The sequence below is a fragment of the Pocillopora damicornis genome, chromosome 1, assembly GCF_964200805.1.
Source record: "Pocillopora damicornis chromosome 1, jaPocDami1.2, whole genome shotgun sequence".
Taxonomy (NCBI): domain Eukaryota; kingdom Metazoa; phylum Cnidaria; class Anthozoa; order Scleractinia; family Pocilloporidae; genus Pocillopora; species Pocillopora damicornis.
In genome coordinates this window covers 25,193,712-25,208,997 of record NC_142670.1, presented here as the reverse complement: position 1 = coordinate 25,208,997, position 15,286 = coordinate 25,193,712, and the positions used below count along the sequence as shown (strand labels likewise).

Sequence of the window (15,286 nt, the reverse complement as noted above, 5' to 3'; positions counted from 1 at the left end):
ACGCAGTGTTCGTACACAATTTTTCACGCGCGTTGCAAAATAGTTGAAGGATAATTAACACAATAGCCTCCATTCCGCACGAAAACACGGTCGTATATTTGTCTTTGGACTTTTTCTGTTTCTCAAAAATGAGTTTTCCTCGAGCTTCGCTCTCGGAAAAGCGTCCACATCTTGCAACATATAATGTCCACGGACAGGAGCCCACTACTTCTCGAAGTAATGGACTCTGCCGCGGACAAATATCCGTGCATATGTTCGCGCCAAATCATCGGAGGCTATTGTTTATTTATCATTCAGTCAGAAACCAATACCAAGCAAATTTTCTTGCCTTCCATTAAACGTCTCACGAGGCGTAAAATAATATCGTACCTTACCGATAACACTAGAGATGGGGAAAATGAACAATGCTCACCTACTAATGCATTTCTTACTAAAAATTACCCTACGAAAGATGCGGAAAATGGCATTACTGAGACCGACGGATCAAGACCAATCACGACCGACTCACGCCATTTGAGTCTTGAACTCAGAACTGACAATCAGTGAATACCGACCGGACTTAGAATATTCGACTGACTTTGCACTTGACTCTAATGATGACTTTCGCTCAGGTTGTCGAAACGTCAGTTACCACTACCGATAACAGTCCTTCTCAGGACCTCACCCACCCAGACGGTCAGACAACACTATCAGATATATCAATTCTTGTCAAGTAGATTGCCCGCCTTACAGAGTTTAACAGCTTAGAATTCTAATTTTAAAGGAAAACTAGTCGACCGCTGCCGAAAAATTGAACTTCAGTTCCAGCCAATGCTAAAAAATGTAATTTGCTGACGTTTGAGTAACGTGGGAACGAATTAGTCAGAAATTAATATTCTGATGGCACGTTTAAGAGGTTCGAGTGGCATAATGGAAGTTTCGGATTATTTGAGCGTTTCGTGGGGAATGAAGTCATTCTAGATCGGTCAGTGTTACGTTTGACCATTTTCTTTTTTTTTTTTTTTTTCGCATTGACGCAATTTTCGTTTTCCAAATCACTGTAAAATATCACTACATTCATTGATTTTCCAACCAGGTTAGTTTACCCTTTCCTCGGGGTATTGTGTTGCTGCATTAGATGAGGAATACGTTTCCACATATTTTTTGGCCTCTTCTAAAGAGTGGATTTTTCGTCGTTTTTCGTATCTAGCGTAGCACAGGTTCTTTTGTAGAACCCTTAGATCAAATTAGGATGCATATACTACAAGACTGGCCGACTCATCCCAAATAAACTTTTCACATTGAATAACTCGTCTGAGTGTAGTCAAAATCAATGCCATTACAAGAAGTAAATAGATTATTGTATCTCTCAGTTGGTATGTGCGTTATGATTGGTCATTTCAGCGGGCCATATTTAACTGTACAGCCCTCTAAATTAAAAACTTTGTTTGAATTGAAATCTTCTCACTCTATTTGAGCCCATAGATATGTAAAAAAAATCTCAATACACCCGTTTTTCTCGGTCCGTGCGATAAGTTTCGGAACCTAGGTCTTTCCTGACTGAGCTCTGCCTTTATAAATAATAACCAAAGGGAATTAATGATGAAAAAATAACCATAAATAATACAAAAATGCTTTATTAGTAGTTGCAAATCACCCATGCTAAGCCCTAGTAGGGTCACATAAAGAAATAACTCATCATTGTCTCTTACTATACATCTATAGTAACTAGCTGGTTGTACAGATTTTTCACATTTCTTACTCAAAAAAGAATTGTACCTACAGTTCGAGAAATATATGCACAGGACAAGATTTTGAATTTCATAAACAGAAACAGGCAAATTACACGACTGTATGCGCTACAGACAAAACAGCAAGGGTACAATTTCATATCATTTTTTTCCTACCTAAAAATTTAGATCAAATGTGATTAAACACTGTAATGTAAAAATTATAATCCAAAGAAATCTAATTTTGCCTGTCGATAACTCAGAAAGGTTTACTTGCAATACACAATTTAAAAACCTTTCGCCATAAACACAGGCATCCCCACTGTCTGGATGTAAATATTGTTAGTCTGCCCTCCCTATGCGCCAAGAAAAACCATGTCTCATATACAGATTTAACTTACAAAGACATTAAAAAGACAAGACGGATTCAGCATTTGTTGATAGTACCTTCTTGGATTGACCACAAAAATCGATTACGTTCTTACTTTAACCCTTCACACCCGAAAATCAGTATGCATATTCTCCATACTGCTCTATATACATCTCCTAAGATGCTGACAAGGAGATTTTTTCTATCAATCAGGAGCTTCTTAAGTTGGTTATCATTTCCTTTATTCTCATTACCTTAATGTCTGATTCAGGGGTGATATTGTAAGGGGAAATAAGATGCTGGTGACTCTCGTGGGTTGAGAGAACAGGCGCGAAAAGCTTGAATTAATTATAAGTTAAATAAAAACTCCTCCATGTTTTACAAACAACAAAATTAGTTGCTTCAGAGATATGAGACTAGTTTCTAAGGCGCACTCGCTAGTGAGGGCAGATCTAACCTCAGCAACCCGTAACAGTCGGGTCATCCCCAGATCTCTTAGTGATATGCATCTTCACGACCTCTTCTGCACATGTCGGATGAATGCCAACAGTGGATGACAAGCTGTGGTAACTAAGGCCACACCTTAGGAAATAAAAAAGGAAAAACGAGTTTTATTGATAAATTCACACGTAAATGATACTAAAAGAAATTTACGAAAAATTTCGAGATTGACGTTTAGCGTCGCAATGTTGTCATCAAAAGAACCACAAAAGTCAGTTGTGGCAAATGGAAAGAACACAAGAAGGAGTCTCTACCATACCCAGCCTGAGTCAACCCAGGTCCGAATAGATCTGTAACTAGAATGGCTCCCAGGAGAAGTTTCGAGTTCTAGGACCCAATTAAAACAGAACTGTGACAATCCTATTGTTTAACGTCAAACACTCCATCGCATGCATTGTGTGCATTAGACAGCACAATCAGTTTTTGAGATTCGCGGTCGACCCAACGGAAATATGATACTTTTTGGAGGGAAAAGCCGTTCTGTAAATAAATCTACTCGGGAAAGGATTAACCAAAGGAATCAGTGGAGATAAAGGCTCCTGTTGATGGGCCCCTGACACAAGTTATCCGGCAGTCAACAAAAGAGTGAACGAATAAGTAATGAACGATACTGAGTTTATATATACATATATATATATATATATATATATATATATATATATATATATATATATATATATATATATATATATATATATATATATTGCGTAAAGGGAACCGTAAGCTCAGTTGGTAGAGCGCTGCACCAGTATCTCAGAGCTCATGGGTTCAAATCCCTTAAAAGCCTGAATTTTCCCAGGCTTTATTTTCACTACTGCTGAAGTAGTTTTCATTACTGCGAAGATCACTTTTATATTCATTTTTTAATCCGCACTTCACATTTATGATTATCATATATTCATTGTCATGAATTCCTCACTTCACGGGTTTGTTATTGGCTTGTTAGTTCAATCAATAAAGCACTGCACCGGTATCGCAGAGGTAATGGGTTCAAATCCTGTACAGGCCTGAATTCATTTCAGGCCTTAGTGTTCATTACTAGGAAGATCCCTTTCATATTCACTGATTTTGATGACGTGAAATTCTTGTGATTTTGTTACTTCGTGCAGTTAAAGAACTGTTCAGTGAATCGTTATTTTTTGGTTCACCGTACTCAAAATGTTACCTATATTAACTATGACTTAGAAATGACTTCCTTCGATTTACTCAAATATCACCCTGATTTGCCGCAAATAACGGTGGTTCGGGTTTTGTCTGGGAATGCACACGACGACGCCTTCAAGCTAGAAACACAAATGCAACACTTTCCACTATCATATATAATGAGGTCGTTCTTATCTCTTTCTTCATATTGCAACTCTACACTCTCAAAATAATTCTGGAATGATGAAACTCTTAATCCATCCGTTAACGAAATAAATTCAAGGGAATTTCCTGTCGGGTTTTAGTAGAAGGCAAAGTAAAATTCACCTCATAGCAGCAGAGAATCCCTGGATTACTTCGCCTGCTGAAGGACCCAGGAAATGAAGACCTAAGACTTGCTGATCACCTTCACGCAAACAGACGGCCTACAAAAAAAGACAATGGGAAAAAAAATTAAACGGAAATAACTTTCAAACTTATACTGAAGCAGCTTGGACTGCTGAGATGTGTGCGGTTGTCTCTCCCATCCAGGTGAGCCAAAGTGACGAGGCACAGGCCTGCACTGACACAACATTCTCTCTCAGCAGATTTCTCTTGTAATTAAGAACGAAAAGTAGTTAATTCTTAAAAAGCAGAAAATAACTATCATAAATGGAAAGGGAAAAGAAATACAAATAAACGATGAAAAAAAAAACTTATCAAGTACTGAAAGAGATATCGCAAACACACGAAACGTTCCGACCTCGACACAGAAGAAGAACAAACCATATGAAAGCTAAGAAACGTGAAATATATCGAGCGGGGATAAAAGTGACTACCACATGTAAGGAAACACTTTACCTTAATATAACACTGCTCCACTTTTCTTTCAGGTACTGTAAATTCTAGTGGCTTGTAGAAGGCATGATAAACCTACGAAGCCAAAGGAGAAAACAAACCGATTTTCAAAGCTTTTCACGAGTTTAATTGGAGATATATTAACTAACAAATGAGAAATAACCTCAATGTTGTCTTCCCCGTAACGCTCAATAGCTTTTTCTTCTGACATTCCAACTGTTCCAAACTCCAATGGAGTAAACACTGTCGTCGCCACCTAAAGTTGAAAAAGATCAGAGGAGGGGAATATTGTTATCTATAAGTGTACTGGGATATTTAACAGTTCACAGAAAATTACATGTTTGTGTTGATACACTTAAAAAAGGTACTTTGAGATGTCTGTAAACTTAGGGCGGATAGAAAAAGAGCCAGTTCCAAACGTGGTCAAATGGCGCAAAATAAAAAACGGCGCGAAAATAGCAGCAGAGCGAAAACGAGCGAGGTTTGGGTCTGGTCGCATGTAGTTCATTATGCAACCCGACCCAAGCCTCCCTCCTTTTTTTAACTCCTCTGATACAATAGTGCGGTTCATCATTGCTCTTCGTTTTACCCACTGAACGCCTGGGACAAGCTCAGCAAACAAAGGAGGGTAATTTTGGAGGAGTGTTTCATGCGACATGTCCAGAACCTCTCTTTTTTCTGACTCTGAGAAGCTATCGAGTCCTGTTTACTAACTGAACGCCTGGAACAAGCTAAACAGGCTGAAAGATGGTTCATCCATGGTGGACCTGTGACATACCTTGTCGTAATCCATCGTCACGTCAGACCCCCCGAAAAGCCTATCAGCGAGCAGTTTTCCCGCTCTGATGGCTACAGGTGTCAGCTCTGGACGATCCTGTTCACAAAGAAAATTGCAGTTCTCAAAAAACTTCACAAGTCTAAAAAAACATCAACTGGTTCGGAGGATTTCCTTGTTCTTTCAAACCGTCAACGCAACGTAGCCCCAAAAGAAGCTTCCTTTAGGGGTGGGTGGGGGGAAAAGTTGAGATGGCTTACATCCCAAAGAACAGAAACCACGGCTATAAAGGGAATTAGGGAAATTGCCAATGAAGCCACGCAGTGCTGCTATAATAGAGAGTTTCAGATTTCATTACGGCGGAGTGTTGGAAAACGTTGCCGAAGAAAGCCAACTTCCTTATCCCCTAAGAATTTCGTCAGTAGCTCGACGCGTTTACTGTTTCTGACGGTGCGACATCTTCCATTCGGCAGAAAATATAAATTAAGTGTTGAGTTCAAAGTAAAATCGTGACTAAATTTCTGTCGAAGTTTCTTTACTTTGTTCTGTACGAGACACCTGAGGAATGACCAAAGTTTTAAACGCACGTGCAGAGCTATTGTTTTGTTCATTACATCTTTTGTTTCGCTACGTTCTCGTCGCCGTCACTGTCGAGGTTTTCTTGAAGTCCCTAATAATTCAACAAAGACATCGTTTGCACGTTTTTTCTAACTTCACAACATAAGTGGTTCTCACCTGGACGACGTCCCCAATGGCGAAAATGTGCGGAACTGAAGTTTGCTCCTTGTCATTGGCTAAGATCTTTTTGGTCTGTTGGTCTAATTGAACCCCGGCTTTCTCAAGATTCAACTGTGATGTCTCAGGATCTCTACCTAAAATAACAATAATCCTTCTTAATCCACCGACACTGAGGTGAACAGTTGTTTTAGTATATACTGAAACAGTGAGATAATATAGCACAAAAAGATGATGATGGCCGGAGGTGAATAGCAAGGATATTCAGAGGTTTGAATAGCCAATCAGAGCGCACCTTCAACGATATCCACTGTTGCTATGAACTAATAATTGTTAACTATGGGAACCAAATGGATTCGTATGTCACAGGCAAACCGCCCATACTAATTAAATCATATGGAGAATTACTAAAGCCACAGGCACTTATAGTGAAATACCAAATGTAAAATGTGAAGACGAGGCACCAGGATCATATTTAAGTCTCTAATTACTTAATGAATTAATACTTTAAGTACCAAGATAACAACGTCGCAACCTCGACTTATGAGTTGATTTGTGAAATATTCAGAACATTTCAACACTGGCCTAAAGGCTTTCGAGTAGTATTATTTTGCACTCGTAAAAAGGGCGATAGAAATGAGATTCTGAAAAAAAAATTCGTGGATTATTGAAGATCAATCACTTATCAACACTAAAAACCACGCTTCGCCTCTGAAAACAAAACTGCACATAAAGTTCGGTTTCAATTCCAAGAAACACTTACCTCTTTCGGCTAAATTTTGGCAAATATTATGAACTATTTTTCTTTCCCTATTTAATACTTTAATTTTTATGGCTGTTTCAACTTTACATACTTACATAAAGGAAGTACGAGAAAAAATAATCTTGGATATCGGTTTTGATGAAGTTCTTACCAATTGCAAATAGAACAGTCTCAAATGGTTCTTTGCGTGCTTCTCCCGTCACAGAATCCTTCCATGTTACATGAAGAAGTCCATCATCAGCTTTATCTATCCGCACTGGAACACACTGCTTGATGATTCTTGTTCCATGGCTCTCCATGTAATCGGTAGCAAGTTGTGCCATTTGCTGCAGAGAAGAAAGGACTTTTTAACTCTAATAAACTGCATATGAAGCAACATGAGTTTCGGAAAAAGCATAATTGCAATAATTAGGAAAGGTGGCTACAAAACGGTAGAAATATATCACAAATGGCCCACACGAACCGGACGAAAGTATACAACCTATGGAAAGAGAAAAGTTTTATTTCATTCGACTTAAACTTTAGAGTTTCTATTCCACTTAGACCAATGCAGATATTTTTTTCTTCAAAAAAAAATTGAAAGGGAAACGCGTTCCTTTTGTACAGGGTCGACTTATTTTTGGGAAAGCCCTCGTGCCAGAAACCGCGCGCAGTTCATCACGAGGAGTGGTGTCAGTGGGATAAAGCAAGTGGTGCATTGATCTTCTGTTTATAGAAGGGGGGTGGGGTGGGGGTGGTAGACGAATCGACTCAATTAGGGTGTATTGAACAACCCTCGGGGTGGGGAGGGGAGAGAGCAAATTAAAACATGACATTCCCCTTGAGGTTATTTCTAGTTTAAAAAGCCTTTTGGTGGGTAAGGGCCGTTCCCTTTCAATGCTGTCTTTCATAACGGGTTTCTCTAATTAAATTGAGGTATCAAAGAGGTAAGTACCATATACATCCTGAGCAAAGCGAGACATTAATGTCTTAAGTTCATACTCGCGATCCCTCTCATTGACCATAATCAGGCACCTTCCACGTACAGAGCTATTACAAACCTTTTAACTCCCATGGGTGACAGAAGAATTTTTTCTTAACAATATCAATACAGTATCAAGCTAACAAGTGATGAGAATAAAGAAATATATCAATTAGGGGATTATTAGTTGATCAAATACTAAAATTAAGAGTGAAAGGGTTGAAGTATTAAAATATCTTTAGTAACGATCTTATGAAATGCACTTGGTTTGGTGTATGTTCCAACCTGGTCAAACCCTCTGAGTGGAATGGATCGCATCATGATAGATGTGTCATATCCTAAGCCTGTCAGGAAACCAGCACACTCCAAGGCAACATCTTATATAAAAAAGTGTTAAGGAAATCACTATGCAGCTGGAAAACATACTAATTTTAGGGGCCAGTTATTTTTAAACAATGCCTGGCAGCATTCTGACCCATCTCCAATTGGCCATTTTAATGTTATATACTTAATTGCCAAGCCTTTGATTTGGAGTGAGGCTGAAGGTGACCTTGTTGTGAGAGACCAGTATCTATTAGCATGATAACAAAGTTTGTATCATAACAAGGTCAACCTTAGCATCACTCCTGTTCAAAGACTTGACAACCAAGCACATAATTAAAAAATGGACCGTTTAGTCAACTTTTTTATCCTATTGTTTTATATTTTGTGGCAGTGTGTATGTTTCCTCCAAACAAGATAATTATAGAGAAAACTCCGAGTCCATTGATCATTCAAAACTGCAGCCATAAAATGTTCGATCAAGTAACTCTATGTATTCAAATTTAATTATGCTGGTTACCATGTTGAAGACAAGTTTCAGTGCTAGCAATGTAAACACACGATCTAACATAAGAGGCATTTCTGGTTCCATCAACCCCCTAAAAATTGAAATCTGATTGTTTTTGCTTTACTGATCCATTATCCTTGGCTGGGAATAAAATGTGATTTTGAGCAAAAATCATCAATGATGCATCAGCAAATATTTGCACCATAGAGAACCAATCAGATTCAAAGGTTCATTTGGTCCAATGAATTCAAAACAGATGAATAAAAGTCAAAATTGGAAAAGACAAATCCACAAAAAACTACCAAGGATACAAGATGCACCAATAACTAACCTGAAAAATAATAAAAAATTGTACATGATTTTAGGTAAAAGTTGTAAAGAGAAATAACCTTTACAAGGGGAAGGCAATACCTTGATAACTATCCTGAAAAGCAAATTATCTGCAGTCTTGCCCACATAGAACAATTGCTTTTCTTGCCAAGTAGTTCTGCGAGCTCTAATTTATTGATTTAATAATTTACTAAAGAGTCAGAAGCTTTTTTGTCTGAATCAAGTTCTGATCTATTAAGGTTATCCTAGCATTCATACGGTTTCCTAATGTAATCCACTGGCACTTTGTGGGGAGGGGGAAGGGAGGTATAGAAATATTTTACTCATCATACAAAAAAAATACATAAATCAGGTCATATTATTATTTCAATGATGTAGCTAAGATCTTTAATCATCAAAAACAACCATTGAAGTAGTAAGAGTCTGTAATAAGTGAAAGCATAACCTCAGATTCAAGCCAGCATTTCTTTCACTTATCTTATAATAAACCTACCAATTTCACTAAATTTTAAAGGAAATCAGGTACATTTTGAAATATAAGCAATTATAGCACATTATAGAGCACATCTATGGAATATGATAAGTTGGACTTACGTTTTCCCTGGAGATTTTTTCAAGGAAAAAATATCATCACTGCTGATAGCATACTCTATGGCACCAGGAACCTGGAAAGAAAATATTGCAAAGGATTACAGCAAAGAAAAAGCTGCCTGACAAAAAGGCAAAGAAAAGATTTTGAGCCTATGAATAAAGTGAAAAAAAAATTTAGCATCTCCAAAAATCAAGCATGCCAACATAAGCATTTCATTGCCTGTAGGAAAGAATTAAGCTTTAAGAAACCCTTGCCAGGAAGAGGTTTGGAAAAAAAAAAAAACCCAATCACTATAGCATCCTTGCTGGCCCTCATTATTAATACCAGACCCCTGACAAACCTCACCAAAATCACCTCAATTCTTCCTCATGGGCAGAGGAACACACATCCTGCAGCACTTATTGTGAGGACCTGTTTGGGGGTTACCAAAAGTCCCACACCATCCCAATCCACAATAAACCACCCATTCAAAATAATATTAGGAAAAGGTATGCTAAAAGTAACAACTTTGTAAATACTCTGACTGATATTCAGGTAGCTAACCTCCTTAGGAAATTTTGGTCTTCCACCAACAGCTATTACAAAATTATCTGCTTTCATAGTTTTCTAAAAAAAAGTTTTTATTAATATAAAAACAGTGATTAGCTAACCTGAACACACAACTGACAAATAACCAACTGATAAGCAGAGCTAGGTGTCTAATGGGATCTGTATACCTCAGCCTCACAAGTCTAGTTGTTTGTTTTCTTAAGAAAATTGTCCATAACAATGTTAGGTGATGAAGATACAATGTTCAGACTATCACAAAAAGGTCTGTGTAGTACAATTTCTTATGCTTGCAAGGTTATTCTGATGTTAACTATGTTAGAGAAATCCAATATCTGTGTGGCCACTCAAAGTCAAATTAAAGCTGTATCCCTATTTTTGGTCAAAATTTTGTTATTTACCTCACTCGGTTATTATATCAACACTACTAAATAGATACAAGATACTGACTTGACATACAGTATTCAATAACAATTTAGCAATATGAACATTGCTTGTAACTGTACTTAATTTTACTGAACTCTGTGCAAAAGCTCATAACCTATAATCTTTATCCTTTTATTTAGAGTGCTAAGTTATATCAAACATTACCATTCTTATCATTTTTTACTTTTTTCCCAAAATATATACTACCCACAGTACACAATCAATTTGATAAACAATTGTTTTATTTTGTACCTCAGTGCCATTTTTCAGTACTGCCTTGATTGTATGAGAGTCCAGAAAGGAACCTTTAGCATTAACATACTCAACCTTCCTGAAAATAAAAAAGGAAATATTGTTAGCTACTGCCAAGATTGAGAAACTAGGATAGATGGTGACACAGACATGCAACTGGCATCATAGTAATGTGGACAATCATATCATTGCTAAACCGCAAATTAAAACAGTTACATTGTTGATTACATCTTATACACTCAGTTGTTTTGAAGTATAGCCGTCCAGAAAATGGACAAAAGTGCATGCAGCAATCATGAAAAGTAATCTAGGAATCCAGTAATCAATGGACTTAATAATTATGTAAAATAACAATGAAATAAAATCATCAAACCCCTTATGCCTTGTTCTTACAGTGACCTTTTCTCAGATTTCCCTGATTTCCAGAGGTCAAAGAGATGCATGTGACCTGAAAACTTCCTATAATACCTTTTGGGGGTTGTTGCATGCACTTTTATACTCTTTTTCCAACAAAATTTCACAAAACAGCTGGAAACTGCACATCACCAACTGAGAAAAGTAATTACACACATTGAAACTAAATATCAATGCTTTTTAACAAGTTTTGTGACTTTCAGACTTACTTGTCATGTAACTGAATTCGGTGGCCCCAGTTTAATGATCTGACATGATTCTGAACTGCCGTCACAAGTGTTTCCCTACCCAAAAAAGAAAACAATATAATAGTTCTCAACATGATAATCTACTTTGAAGAAAAAAATTACATACTTATCCATCACTGTAACCAAAAGAAATTCCTACCACGAAAAGTCTATGTTATCTGGGACATTCCATCCAAAGTGTTTGGAATCCTAAAGGGGTGGAAGGTTAGCATAACACATTAGGGCTCAGAGATCCAGCTTTGTTTCATTACTGTATTCTTTCAACATAAAAATTAAAAAAAACAGTTTGTTATCATTTTATTGGCAAACTTGGACAAGTAAATTGAATACTTAAAATACACTCTGACTAGTAACTTCATCATTTAATGACCATCACATAGGAGATCAAGACATGAAAGCAAACTACAAACCAACAATGAAGAGGGTAAGTTTCTAAAAAGATATTGGGGTGCTGCATTGGAGGGAGAGTACAACAGGGTAATTTAGTATATCAACTGAGTTACATACATACATACATATATACATTATTTATTGGCTTTTATTAATTACAACTACAATTAAAATAAATAACTATCATCAACTACAATTCATTACTATCAAAAGGAAATAGCTATTTTCAACAACTAATTAATGACAACAATATAACATCAATTGAAAGGAGAATTATTGAGAATCTATAAAATCTTCAAGAAGTTCACATTTAAGGCTATACTTAAAAACACTGTTGTTTCTGATAATGTAAATTATCAAAAACAACAGTATTATTGAGTTAATAGTGTAAATTGGCCACCGTAAAGAGTTTAAAAGCTGATGTTTCAAGTGTTAGCCTTTCATTGAAGAAACTGGTTGAAGAGCAATGCTCAAAACATTAGCTTTTAAACTCTTTAAGGCTGCCGATTTACACTATCAATGGAGTTGATAATACTAAAATACTCTACAAAACAACAACCTAACTGGTTTTCCTAGTACTGAAATAGTCAGCTACGGTTTCACTAGAAACCAATTTCCTTCCATCACAAATTATAACATCCCAAATGACATCCCAATAACAGCTTTCTAAGTTTTGCTAGGAACCTAACATCACTTTATAAGCCTTAATGTGGGATTCAGGGGTGCTATTGTTTCGAGAAATTAGATGCTAGTCACTCTTACAGGTCAAAGTCAGTTAAAATAATTTTTTTGTCAGTACCATTGATAGCAACTTCAAAGAGAACAGTATGGTGAGTAAGCATACTGATGTTAGGTTGTAGAGGGTTAAAACTGTTGTGCATTACTGTAATTATCATAATTGTATCTAATTAACTGTTAGTACCTTCAATGACTCTCCTAACAGGGCTGCCTGATGCATCAACTTCTTTGGAATACATCCTACATTAACACAGGTTCCACCCAAGCCCCAGACAGAACCTTGAATGAGAATGAAACACAAACAACACAAAAGCAACAATAAGACTTAAGAACTTTTGTTTCCATACAGATACAATATTACAATTAGAACCAGTTGCTAGTAAGAGTGCAACCATCCACTGACAGTACCTTGAGGAGATGGAGAAACAAAATCCAATACTGCAACTTTTTTTCCATATTTTGCAGCTGCAAGATAACAAAAGTAGCAGTTAATTCATAACTGATGGGCTGAGTTTCCCCTTAGCTCTTAACCTCCCAGAAGTGGTTAAAATGAACCTTCTCCCTATGTTATCCATACATTATTCATCGAACAGGCAATGAGAATACTCCAACTCATTGGATATGTTGTAACTTATTTAGTATACAAGGAAATATGCAGTAGCTTAGTAGAGAGAAGAATTAACAATCAGATCATGGGAGTTTCAAGGTTTAAGTAACTTTCATGATTTAGTACTCAGAGTTGATTTCTTGTCCTTACCTTCTTTTGAGCAAGCAAGTCCACCAGACCCACCGCCAATTACAATGAGATCATATTCAGATGAATCTAAATCAACCAAGAAAAGTTAAATAATAATTTTTAACCCTTTACACCCCAGCATAAGCATTCACTTTCTCCAAACTCTCTGCATAACATTTCCTAAAGCGCTGACAAGGAGAATTTGTGTGACTGTCAAGAGCTCCTGAAATTGGTGATTGAGTAATTTATTCTCGTCACCTTTCCCTTAGATTCAAGGGTGATACTGTTAGGAGAAATTAGAAGCTAGTTACCCTGAGGAGTCTTCCTTTAGATCATCATGGCTATTGGTGCCATGAGAAATTAAAGAAGATGCACCATTGTTGGTTTGAAGTTGTCTAAAAGATTTAAAGTATATGAATTGGGAGAATGATCCATTGCAAGAGGCCAGAACCTAAACGGTATTTTCTGTTTCTTTTTTTTCTTTCTTGATCTTTCTCGTAAAATGTGAGTCTTAGAAATTATTTTCAAGAATTGGGGTTGAAAAAGGTTGTTGTGATTGTTTAATTGGGTTCAAAAGGTAATTACCTGGTGTTAGAGCAATCACACCACATTAGGTATGGTTTTTTCAAATGTGTGGTTCAAAAACAGCTTGTCTACTTCAGAAAAAGGAGAGAGGTGAAAATTAAGTCAGCTTCTGACCAAGAAAGTTGAAAGCTTACATTCTGACATATGCAAAAATAACTTTAATTTGTCAGCAAGAAGAGGAAAAACCTAAGGATTTTCTGAGAGCCCCAAAGCTGGCGTAGGTTTATAATCCTTTGATTCCTAGAGTAATTAGCATCTAACTTCTCTGAACAATATCAGTCCAGAATCACACACAATAAGGTCACAAGAATAAAGGAAAATGATCACCAACTAAAGAGACTCTAATGATTATCAAACAAATTCTCCTTGTCCAGATCTTAGTAAATGTACAGAGAACAGTATGGGGAATATGTATAATGGAGTTTGGGTGTAATGTGTTAATAGTCAAAGGCACAGAGCTCAATTACTGATGGGTCTAAGATACTAAATGGCTAACGACATTCAAAGCATTCTGTCAGAGTTAAATATTGAAGTCAGAACTGATAGACTTGTTAATAGACAAGTGTATCACAAACTGTCAAGTTTGTGAGATATTTCATCACCAGCTGCCTCCCCCTCTAACCCAATACCTGCCCCCCTCCCCATCCCCCTCTCTCTTTCTTCTCTCCATGATCAAGCTCAGGAGTGTTACTACCAACTGAAAAGTGTATTCTTTAATATAAAACCTCTTTGTGTAACGAACTAATCTTTACCCCGTGCGCCGAAATGTAACGAGTTATTTCAGCTTACCTTGGACACTAGCGCTGCTTAAGCTCCTGTTGACATGTGATAGGGAATTGAAAGCCTTCAAATGTCCTCCGATGTGTCTCAGTCGTGCAGAGTGCCTTATAAAGCTCATGAAGGTTTAATGAACCTTTATCGTGGAGTTAGAGTCGTAAAAATCTACACTTAGTCTCAGCAATCGGTGTTCTAAAAACTTCCACAGTCCCCCGGCCAAGCAAGTAGTACCATTTGTGATCTTCCCTGTTACTGCTGTACTACTTGGCAAAAGATCGCGGGCGCGACGATTTTTCAAGACTAGTGCCCAGGGTCTTTGCTATGCACAAAGTGATAGCGGTAGGACAAAGGGGCATACTCACTCATGGAGTGGCTTGCGAGAAGGTTAATAGCTTCAGCACGAGCGGTTCTTCGCTCGCCCTTAGGCAACGGAGTCCAGCACAGATAATTATTAGTTCCAGACATCCGACTCGTCTAAAATTAAGTCGTGTCCTGCGGCACTATAAGATAACGATGGAATGCTCGCAGGCTACGAAAGGAGTCCAAAATCAAATCGTGTTAAAATGTTCCAAAAAGTACGGTTTGAACTATTTAAAAGCTGAATCTCGCCTTCTTCACCCCAAAAATGA

General features: G+C 37.2%; 1 pseudogene across 1 annotated transcript; it reads right to left on the bottom strand.

The window, feature by feature from the left end:
- Positions 1-1,600: 1,600 nt before the first annotated feature.
- LOC113664941 (thioredoxin reductase 2, mitochondrial-like) lies at positions 1,601-14,923 on the bottom strand (annotated as a pseudogene). The gene is made up of 18 exons (XR_016187232.1): positions 14,670-14,923; positions 13,317-13,382; positions 12,968-13,024; positions 12,744-12,838; positions 11,571-11,620; positions 11,393-11,467; positions 10,770-10,848; positions 10,089-10,151; positions 9,548-9,618; positions 8,935-8,954; positions 8,080-8,171; positions 6,985-7,159; positions 6,071-6,207; positions 5,339-5,434; positions 4,724-4,816; positions 4,564-4,635; positions 4,051-4,148; positions 1,601-2,661 (listed from the first exon to the last, which is right to left on the bottom strand). The product of XR_016187232.1 is annotated as a thioredoxin reductase 2, mitochondrial-like (transcript).
- Positions 14,924-15,286: the final 363 nt, after the last annotated feature.